Source organism: Gymnoscopelus braueri, assembly GCF_963280865.1.
Source record: "Gymnoscopelus braueri genome assembly, chromosome: 18".
Lineage (NCBI taxonomy): Eukaryota > Metazoa > Chordata > Actinopteri > Myctophiformes > Myctophidae > Gymnoscopelus > Gymnoscopelus braueri.
Window position 1 is genome coordinate 13,548,538 of NC_137618.1, and position 10,999 is coordinate 13,559,536.

Genomic DNA, 10,999 nt, shown 5'->3' on the forward strand with positions numbered 1-10,999 from the left:
GTGCTGAAGTTTTGAATATGGCAAAGGCTGATGTTCATATCCTGTCTACTGTATACTGTACTGTATGTTTCCCCCAGACTTCTGTAGTCTTCAAGCATAGATAGTACATTCCAGATAACACTGAACACCTTTATCAGACTATAACAAAAGCATGATACTTAAACTAATGGAAAGTATCAGAAGTAACATTTCTATTCAGTGAAACACAATCAGACAACTGTATATCAATGTTTTCATTGTTCACAAATGACACTTACTAGCATGAAACAAGTGTCTAATGTGTTATTTGAACTGTGGACTATTATGAATCCATGTACCTTTCTTATTATGCCACTGTTCCTGCTGAATCTCTTAAAGCTTGTGTAAAAGTATGGTGCAATGTTGCTGGAATGTATTGCATTTTTCTCAAGGACCTAATGTATAAGTAGATCAATGCACATTTAATAACACCATCATATGAGGAATTAAGGATTGACAATTGAATTTCAAATGCCATGCTACATACTAATTTGATTGCATTATAAATCAATTAAAATCGACTCCCAAGGCAATTAGATAGACAAGACTTTATTGATCCCACAAGAGAAATTCAATTTCATGTGTCTGGAATTTCCACTCTGATACAAACTGGAAACATGCAGTGCAGTTAATAATGTGTACTATTCATCTTTGGAACACTACCACATTATGTAGTACCATGGAAATTAACTACACCATACAATGGAAGTCAATGAGGATCTATTTTTGGATTATTCATTTCTAATCAACAGAGCAACAGTTGGACTAGTTCATCATCACATAGTAATTACACAAACCAAACCCCTACCAAGTGTCCTATTGCTTTAAGCTTGATAAATCCAAATGACTGATAACTGATTGATGACAAATAAATAAAATATGAAACGTCCAAATATATGTTTAAGGATCACTGATGTTTTAAGCATGTATTCATTATTCATTAAAACTTTCACAGTGAGTTGAACCAAAGATGGTGGATACAATTAAATTAAGAAAATGTGTGGAGTCAGCAAGACCTACTCCTTGTTACTTTGTCCACTAGCAGAACTTGAAAAATGAAATAAACAAGATACTTTTTATTTTTAACAACATGCCTACCATCAACAGACACTGAACCTTTGTATGCCTTTACCTTGATACCTTCTGTAGGTCCATGTTTGACACAGCCAGATGTGGAATTGCACACGCGCACACACACTCACAAACGCACGCTATACATACTGCGCTAATAAACAAGCTAAGCTAAGACTGCACAGTAATGTGTTAATTAATCCATTTGTAACTGTGGATTTGACTGGGTGGGGGTGAGAAGCAAACACCTTCAACCACTTTAACCTTGGCATCCACATCCCAGTCATCTGATGACTGATGTGAGGAAAAAGGTGTAGTTTTAAATCTTCACCTAGCATCAGTGATACATATGGTTTAAAGATATCTTGCCAGATTTGTATGCCAGTATCAGAAACACCAAAGGACGACAGGCAGTGCTGCACAATGACACTGATGAACTTGAAGAACAAATAGAAAATGCTACCGCCACATTTGTGTTGACAGTCAGGGACTACTTTCTTGAAGAAATTGTTACAACTAGGGTCGTATTTTTGTCATCTTTTGTTGGAAGGGTGTGTATGTCTGTCTGTGTGTCTGTCTGTGTGTCTGTCTGTCTGTCTGTCTGTCTGTGTGCGTGTGCGCAAAGCATTTTAATCCGATTGGTGGCCATTTTTAAAATTGTATTTAAGTTTTTGTATAATGTATCAGAGTGCAATACACCTCTCAACCCATAGGGGCGTGTAGTTGAAAGAATATGGAGAAAATTCAATGAAAATGGTTGGCGATTAGATTAAAAAGCTTTGTATTGAACAATAATAATAACTTTATTTGTATAGCACCTTTCATACAAAATTGCAACCCAAAGTGCTTCACATCAAGACAATAAACAGTAGAATGCCAGAAAAAGAATACGGAAGATACCGGTACTTTGACGTGTGCGCTTTAACTTGTAACATCCGTGGTCGGGTCAGCACTTTATATTTGAAATCTGAACGTTTCTGTAGATGTACTGGTTGTAAAAAACAAAAAACAGGAACAAATAGCGCCATGACTGTCATGGTGTGACAGTCATGTTTCACGGCTGAAACAACAGCTTCGAACAAAGCTAATATGGAAGATGCAGTCGCCACAACCACAATGTATCTGGCGACAGCGAAGTTGAGAATGTAAGCAACACTTTACAGTTATAGAAACTCAACTTAACAGACTCAACAGATAGTTGTTGGTCCATAGCGTTGGGAGAACTCCTAAGTCCTAACGCTATGGACCAGAGCAAGAATGCAAGTCAGAATAGCTTCATGTTTATGAAAAGGACGATGGGTGGTAGGTTTAAACAAGGGGGCTTAACACAGCTTCTACCCAGGGAAGAAGAATGCTACTAGTCTGAGTTTATCAACAGTGGTACAAGGGGAGAGACAATTAACTAATCAGCACTCCCAAGTGTGTATAGTCAGCAGAGCAGAGCATACACCTATATTTCCCACTGCATAGGCCTACTTGTATGAGTGAGTGACAAATACATCTCTTGAATCTGGCTAATGACCTGATTATGCTACTTTCCCAGCATTTAATGGCAGCCCCTGCGCAACAATTACAACAGAGAACAAAGATCTGCATATGAAGAGAAGTTATCCTGTCAGTATCCTGTCAGTATCACAGTCAGTATCATGGTCAGTATGCTGTCAGTATCACAGTCAGTATAATGGTCAGTATGTCAGTATCCTGTTAGTATCACAGTCAGTATCCTGTCAGTATCACAGTCAGTATCATGTCACTATCATGGCAGTATTATGGTCAGTATCGTGGTCAGTATCGTGATCAGTATCGTGGTCAGTATCATGCCTGTATCATGGTCAGTATCGTGGTCAGTATGATACTGACCATGATACTGACATGATACTGACAGTCAGTATCATGTCAGTATCATGGTCAGTATCATGTCTGTACATAGATAGTCTCGCGTTACCAGACTGTTGCCTCAATTTTCAAATGTTTCCGGCATACAGTCTGGGACTCGGAAGCTCTGATCATGATTAAAATATAAACCGGATGTGGAGCCTCCTCTCCATTTCCGTTTAGTCTTTACAGTCACGCAAATGTATCCTAATATAAATACAAATCATCTAAATCAAGTATACATAGCTTGCTGCTTAGCAGAAATGGAAATTAAAAAGTAAAGTGTAAAGATATTTAAAAATATATTTTCGTGAACGGAAATGCCAGTTTCCTCTCTCGGATTTTGGGAGTTGTAGTTCCAGACTCTATATAGCATTCAGAGATTGTGGAATAGTTGTCTGGCTACACGAGACTAGTACATAGAGGACAACTTAAAAATGCACTTCAGGATGACAAACACAACTTTCAGAATCCTAACAGGTCCTTGACATGTCCTTAGGCTTTTATGTTTTTCCTGTCTTAATTTTAATGTAATGTAAAGCACTTTGAAGTTCCCTTGTTAAAATGTGCCATACAAATAAACGTGTTATATGTTGCTTGCTGCATACACAGCAACTTATGGTTGTCCTTCTTTTTGCACTTTTCAGAGGATCCCGTTCTATCATGGCCGGCTGCGTTCTTCATAACCCGTGTCTAGCCAATGAGGGTGTGGAGGACATGATCCAGGTATGCCATAAGTGAAGGGTTCCCAAACTTTCCCGGCCACGACCCCCCCAAAATAATCATATTTGAACTGGGGACCCCCCACCCTGGCAAGCACTTGGAATGGTAGGCATTACATTTAGTTTGACTCGGCTCCACAGATAAATATTGTGAAAATAGCCAAACTTGTGAGGCGTTGTGAACTTGTAGATCGGCTAGTGTTTGCCTCTTTCTTACGTAATATGGCCAATTTGGTATTAAAAAGGCCTTAAAAGGCATTAAATTGTTAAGTTAGAAATGTGCAGATACCCTAGTATACACTTACTACATACATACATACTGTATGTTGGTTGTATGTATTTACTGTTGAGTGAGAAAACAATGTTGCACATTAACTCTTTCAGTGCCAAGAGTATTTTCATAAAGTACTCCCAAACTGCCAGGAATTTGCGTTTTTTTAAATTTTTAAATTTTGTAATTTTTCATTCAAATAAATGATCTGATTGGGGTTTTAAACCCATAATACAGTTCTACCAGTAGAGAGCAACAAATCGACACATTGATGACCTCGCTGGCTCACTCACCCCCTCCCAAACAGGCTGACGTCATATCCGGTCCTAACCGGATGTTGACATTTTTGACAATCGTTGATCAGGCTAAATTACGATGCGATACACGACTACGATGACTGATCGTCACCAAGACCAAAGAGAGTAGACGTGGACCTCTCCGTTCGCTTTTTATACCGTGTGAAAAAACCGTGACTTTCCCTATTCTGGCCGAAAATCACCGGAGAAAAACAACGTGACCCGGAAATTATTTTTTTTTTTTACATCCGGCTCCGGGTGAGTCTGATGTAGTCAGGAAGCGAAAGTGATCATGAAAAATATACAGAATAGCGCGACCACAGTCAAAAGTAAAAACTCGGGATTTCTCGTGCTGGCACTGAGGGTACTCGGGAAAAACTCGGGATATGTCGGGGCGTGGCACTGAGAGAGTTAAGCTAATCATCTGGGGACCCCCCAAAATTATTTGGGGACCCCTAGTTTGGGAACCACTGCCATAAGTAACTACTGACTTTCTTGATAATTCACATGACAGGAGTCACATTGGGGAGATAATCGGTTAGACCTGAGGCCTTCTAAATCCTGACCTAAGTTTTCTGAAAAACTTCAAATATGTGTTAAAAAATTACAAAAAATGTATGTTGCTATATACTGAACATAGCAACAAGAACCCCAAACGGGTTCCTGTCTTGAAAGGTATAGTTACAAATAGGTGTTCCCGCCCAAAATGGGTTACAGGAGATTTTTTGTGTCACAACCATGTGGCAGCAGTTTTATGGAAAACAGATAGGTGTCCTTTTTGCATACACAGTGTACAACATCCCTTATGCAAGTGCAATCCTAACACAAATCTACTACACAGGCTGGGCAGGAGGAGCCACCACAGGAGGAACATCTGGACCCAACCGGGAGCTGCAGGGCCAGTTGCTATTCAGAAGAGGAGCTACATCGCCTACATACTCACTCCAGTTATAATTTCATTACACCAAGCATTTATTAATGCCCCACTTCGTCATACTCATGGATTAAAGTTCTATGTCGCCATGACTGATTTCAGTCATTTGGCTATTTTAAGATTAAATAGTATTTGAAGTGGTCAAACTAGCAATATAATACATGTTAAGAAGCATCTTCCATAAACCCCAATGGTCTCGGATATTCCATAGAAGCAAATTAAGGTTAAAGCCTCAATCTGCAAATTATTTCTCCTGGTTGGCTGTATGTAGAACAGCAAGAACATATAGGTGTAGAACGATAATGCCTAAACATCATGATGTGCTAATTGTTTAGGAAACAGAGCGCTTGTGTGGAGGGGACTCCTTTCATGCTGTTTCACAAATCACAGATTAAAGACTTGACCTGACAAAAGGTTTCAGTGAGATTTTATTTTTGCTTTATTCCATGCATACTACAGTGTCGCACAACAGTAGCAAAAATAGCCGATGAGCTTGTAGATCTTTTCTAATTATGTAAAAGTGGTTACGTCTGTGTTGGTTTTATAAATATTTGACCAATGAAAAGTATGAAAGAGCTTGGGACTGAACAACTACATATGAGGTTCCCACCTAACAGTGACAAATGTCATTCAGTAATTCAATGTGAATGTTGTGTAAATGTAAAATAAATAGGTTCTAAATAAGTTTCCTAATCTGAGCAGAAGCCTCTCTTTCCATTGTTTCATTTCTATACTCCTTGTAAGCAAGTGAGCTCCTCTGCACTTTTGCGTTTAAATGTTTGATTCTCTCTTGTTCATCTGTTCCGGTGGGAGGTGGTGTGATGGTAGTGGGTGAAGGTAGGAAGGTGGTAAGGATAAGGATAATTCCTTTTAACAGGTCGTTCATGAAAGTCCTTGCGGTCTTGTTTCCAATGAGAACCTGTGAGCAATTGGGGTTAAGAGTCTTGCTCAGGGACAAATTTCATATCATCGGCACATATGCTGGGATAGCCTGGAATCGAACCTGGGGCAACCAGGGCCAGCTGGTTCCCTAGGCGGGCTCACTAACCACTCAGCTATGGCCGCCGGTGGTGGTGTTGAACAGAGGCAGAAGGTTAGACAGAGATGCAGTGATGGTGGCTGGTGTCTTAAAACCACTCATGCTGCTGGGATATTTGTGCAGCAGAGCATCTATGGGACATAGTAAGTAAGGACAAGTAGCTCTGCCAGCAGAAGACTCTGCATGTTATGTGCCAGTGTCACCTTGTAGACCTTCAGCATTTGGTCATCTTTGTGGAAGGAAAGTTCTCACAGTGCTGCTCTTCCTACAGCGAGATGAGGAGCAGGACAGCACCATGCTCCCAGTAATCATGTATTTTCCTCCTCAGATGACAGTCTGGACTGCTGCTGACTCAACTCCATGGACTGTGATCCTGGCTATAAAACAAGTGAATGAATACAATCATAAGAATGATAATTATTAAGGGTAATTAGGGGGGTTAGGGGTGCATGTTAAGTAGTGTCAAACAGAAGCAAAGTGTTACAGCAGGACCACTAGCTAACGTTATTGAGTTACAGACGACTATACTTTATAACAGTGGTTCTCAAACTGGGGCCCTGGGACCCCAGTTTAATTTCAGCAGCTAGAAGTTAGCCAAGAGAGAATGTATAAGGATTACACATCAGAGGTTTCACTCCCTCCACTGTTATGTCCCCACCTACAGTATAGAGTATAGACAACAATCTTCTCATATGGGGGTCCTAGCACAAATTATTTTCCTTCGAAGGACACGGCTACTGAATTTGGACACATACTGTATGTGTCAAAAGCAGGGATCATCAACATGTCCGTATACGGACAAATATGTCCGTGGCAAGACTTGTCTATGTCCGTGGCCCATTTTATTTTATTTTATTTCTATTTTATCGTAAAGTGTCGGGATGACATGCTCATTAATATGTTTTAGGAGATTTGTGATACTATATATATAGTACATGGTACTGTACATGATTGCATCAGGTGAGGACAAGACAGCTAGAAGTAACGTTTGATAATAGCCCTGAAAATAGCTAGATGTGTGTTTAATCCTTTGTTGGACAATGGATTCATATGTGGTGTGGTCAGACAATTATACTGTAAGAAAAATATCATAAACACATCTGTTCAGAAGGATCCATTTGCTACAAAAGCAAAGGAGGGCAGAACTGGACAAGTAAAGCTTGTTGAAAAAGATTTTCACCGTTGAGAGAAAGTGTTTCAAAGTGTCCAAAAATAACAATATATGACTATAATAACACTCCACAATCATAATCAGTGGAAACCCTTCATCCACAGCCTGGGGTCCACAATCACCATCAGACCTCCAGCTTAGACGTTTGCTCACCTCTGATTAAAGTTAGGAGCCCTTGCATGAACGTAGTTGTGACACTGCATTCCTTTAAATCAAGTCATGCCCTTTATCATGATCTAATCACTCATCATGTACAGTACATACAGGTGCATGATGTCTTTGACTCTGACCTTTCTTTTTCCATTGTTCCACATATCTTACATCACAACTATGCAAGGTCTAAGACTTTCTCATCATGATAGAAGATTTCTCATCAAGACTTCACCGTAATGGAAAGAAACTATCGAAGCTACCATACCAATCCCAAAAAATTGTTTTGTATTGATACGGTAGAACTGGTAGAACTTGATCTCCTAAACTAACACTGTCACTGTCCTCTGAAAAGCCAGCAATCTCTATAATAACCATATGACACGCACCCACTCACCTCTGCACCTAAATGACTCTTTGCTCATGTCATGTGCGATGGAAGCACTAACTGTACCGATAAGACCCAATTATTGAAATCCCACATACGGAATAGACTTCCATCATGCCACATTTAATGCCTGTCTTAGCCTCCTGGCAGTCTTAAGGTTTTCTTCAGAATAGGTAACCTCTTTAACCCTGGCATCCCCATGTTGGGCATGTCATTATAGGCCAAGTACATAAATAAACTAGAAAAAGTGCTCCTCGGAGCACAGGTCTCCGCCAGGTCAGGTAGGTTATTGTGGCCTCCTGGTGGCGCTATAATAGGCCAATGTTTAAAGGGTGCCATTTGTTCTTGGGCCTTGCACGGCAATCGGACACTGCATTCATGGTTTGAGGCATTTTGTGCAAAAAAAAGTTTTGCTAAATTCTGCTGGTGGCGCTATAACAGGCCAATGTTAAAAGGGTGACATTAGTTCCTAACATAGTGTGAATGTGCGTGCAAAGTTTGACCGCAATCGGACGGTGCGTTCATGATTTGCGGAATTTTGTTCAAAACAAGCCACTACAGCAAACTTTAGATGTCAATCTTAGCCAATGAGGATGGAATATGAAAAATCAAACACATCCGTCTTGATCACATGACTATGGAGATCATGAGTACCGATTTGCGTGAAATTTGGATAAAATTGGAAGGAGTAATATAAAAAAAAATGTTTTACATAAGTCGGCCTCCTGGTGGCGCTATAAAAGGCAGATGTGAAAAATGCAGGGCAAAGGTTTTTCTTTTACCTCTAGGGAGTGCGCATACAAAGTTTTACACAGATCGGTGCAGTTAGGTAAAAACATGAATCGGCCTGTTATAGCGCCACCATGAGGCTGATTTGAACATTTCCAATGGCATTTATTTCTCGGCATAGTGGGAATGTGCGTGCAAAGTTTCACGGAAATTGCATGCTGTGTTCATGATTTGAGGCATTTTGTTGAAAACGGAGCACTCCTGCAAACTTTGGAAGCCATTTTGAGCCAATCAGGATGGAATATGAAAAATCTGAAAGACCTGTTTCGTTTAATGACTATAGAGATACTGTGTACCGATTTGTAGGAGTACTGTCAAAAAATATGTTTTGCACAAATCGGCCTCCTGTTGAAACTATAAAAGGCCCATGTGAAAAACTTGGGGCAGAAGTTCGGAATTGGCATCCAGGGAGTGTGTGTGCACAGTTTCGCTGCGATCAAGCCAACGGTGGCGGAGATTAGCTGCTCACAGACGGACACACACACACACGGACGGACGGACGGACGGACGGACAAACGGACGGAGGGTAAAACATACTCTCTCGCCATGCCTTTCGGCCTGGCGGAGACAATAACTAGAAACATTTCTGAAATGTTTCAAAAATACCAGATCCACAATCTCTCAACATGTCATGATGTAACGTGTTGTGAGCTTGATGTAGATCGACTTTTAAAACAATGGCTTATATATATTTGTGGCTCAGTGGTTAATGCAGGTATACTATCATTGTAAAATGTGTAGTACATTGGCATAGACAATATGGCACATTAGGAGTTAGTTATGTATTTCTAGTAAAACATTATATTCATCATTTATTTTGTATGTCTGTGGCAAAAATAAAACATCAATGAAAATGTCCATCACAAGCTGGCATGGTGATGACCCCTGGTCAAAAGTGTCCTTGACCAAGACATTTAACCCCTATCTGCTCCCTGGCTGCCGTATTAATAGCTAACTGCTTGTAAATGCAGAGGACTAGTTGGCCTAGTACAGAAAAGGAGCAACATCCAGTCAGTTAACTGAACAGACTTGACAGAGTGTGGCAAAATGCCAAAACAGTATGTCAGAATCTTTCCTTTTTTCCCCTCGCTTATAATGACATGCCCACACTTGGAATGCCAGGGTGTTAAATGGTTAACAACACAATGTCAGTGTTCTTGAACTTGTCAAACCGGAGATTCAGCACAGACAATGATTGCATAATGACCGATACCTTCAGCAACATCTTGGGACCAGTTTTGTCGGTGTAGCATTAACCCTTATTTATACTCCATAGTAAGTAGGTCAGTGTCACTTGCCAAGAAGAACTGATGTTCAGTTCAACAAATGACACAACACGACACTGTCATGCAATGGTTTATACAAGATTCAACAAGTCGTTTTTTTTTGTCAATTTTGACTTATACAGGTACATGCAGCAAAATGTTGTTGGGATTGTGCTACATAAACAAAAAAATATATTAAAGCAAGAAAATAAAGATATAGAATGACAATAATAAGAATATATACAAATACACAGTGATAGGACAAAACACTAATACTTGAACTTGTCTGACTTAGACAGGCACAGTAACTAGCAGTGGTTCTGTGTGCAGTCAATTTCTGATCAAAACAGTAATTTTCACCCAAATGTGCAAAGTGATCAAGCATAGAGACAGTGTGATACTAACACTTATTGTCTAATGTTTTCCTTTTTTGTTTGTCCACATTTAGTGCTCGAACAGCTGCCAGGGAAAACAATTCTAGGAAGCCTAGAGCCCTTGGCTGTTTAGGCATCTCAGGCGTTTACCTTCACAGTTTGTTGCTTGGATGATGTTTGTCCTTCATAATCCTTTTTGCCCTGCCCAAGTTCCTACTCTCATAAATGTCCTGCAGAGACGGATGAGAGCATCCAGTGGTACGTTCCACAGACCTCACCATCTTTGGATGTGGTCGTAGATCCTGATAAGAGCTCTGCCCATACCATATGGTCATGCCCCCTGCCAGGATGCTGAGTTGTGGCGAGGCAGAAGGATTTTTTAAAATCTTTTGTTACGCCTTGAATATTTTCAACTGTCTCATGTGGTACAGACGCTGCCTCACTTTCTTTGCCACAGCCTCTGTGTGCATACTCCAGGTCAGGCCCTTGGTGATGTGCACACCGAGGTACTTGAAGCTATTGTGTTGTTTTTTTAATTGTGATATGGATCTTCCTGGGTCTGAAATAAAGATTGAATTGAAATTGAATTGAATTATCCACCCTCTCCACCGGCTCACAGTTGACGCTTTAAACGCT

At 40.2% G+C, this 10,999-nt stretch overlaps 1 long non-coding RNA gene across 1 annotated transcript in view; it reads left to right on the forward strand.

Annotated features, from left to right (window-relative positions):
• LOC308073638 overlaps window positions 1–5,112 on the forward strand; it is a 40,850-nt gene extending 35,738 nt beyond the window's left edge. The window contains exons 2-3 of the long non-coding RNA XR_013932019.1: window positions 3,612–3,690; window positions 5,095–5,112. This is a non-coding gene — a long non-coding RNA (uncharacterized lncRNA). The remainder of the gene's footprint in view (window positions 1–3,611; window positions 3,691–5,094) is intronic.
• Window positions 5,113–10,999: the final 5,887 nt, after the last annotated feature.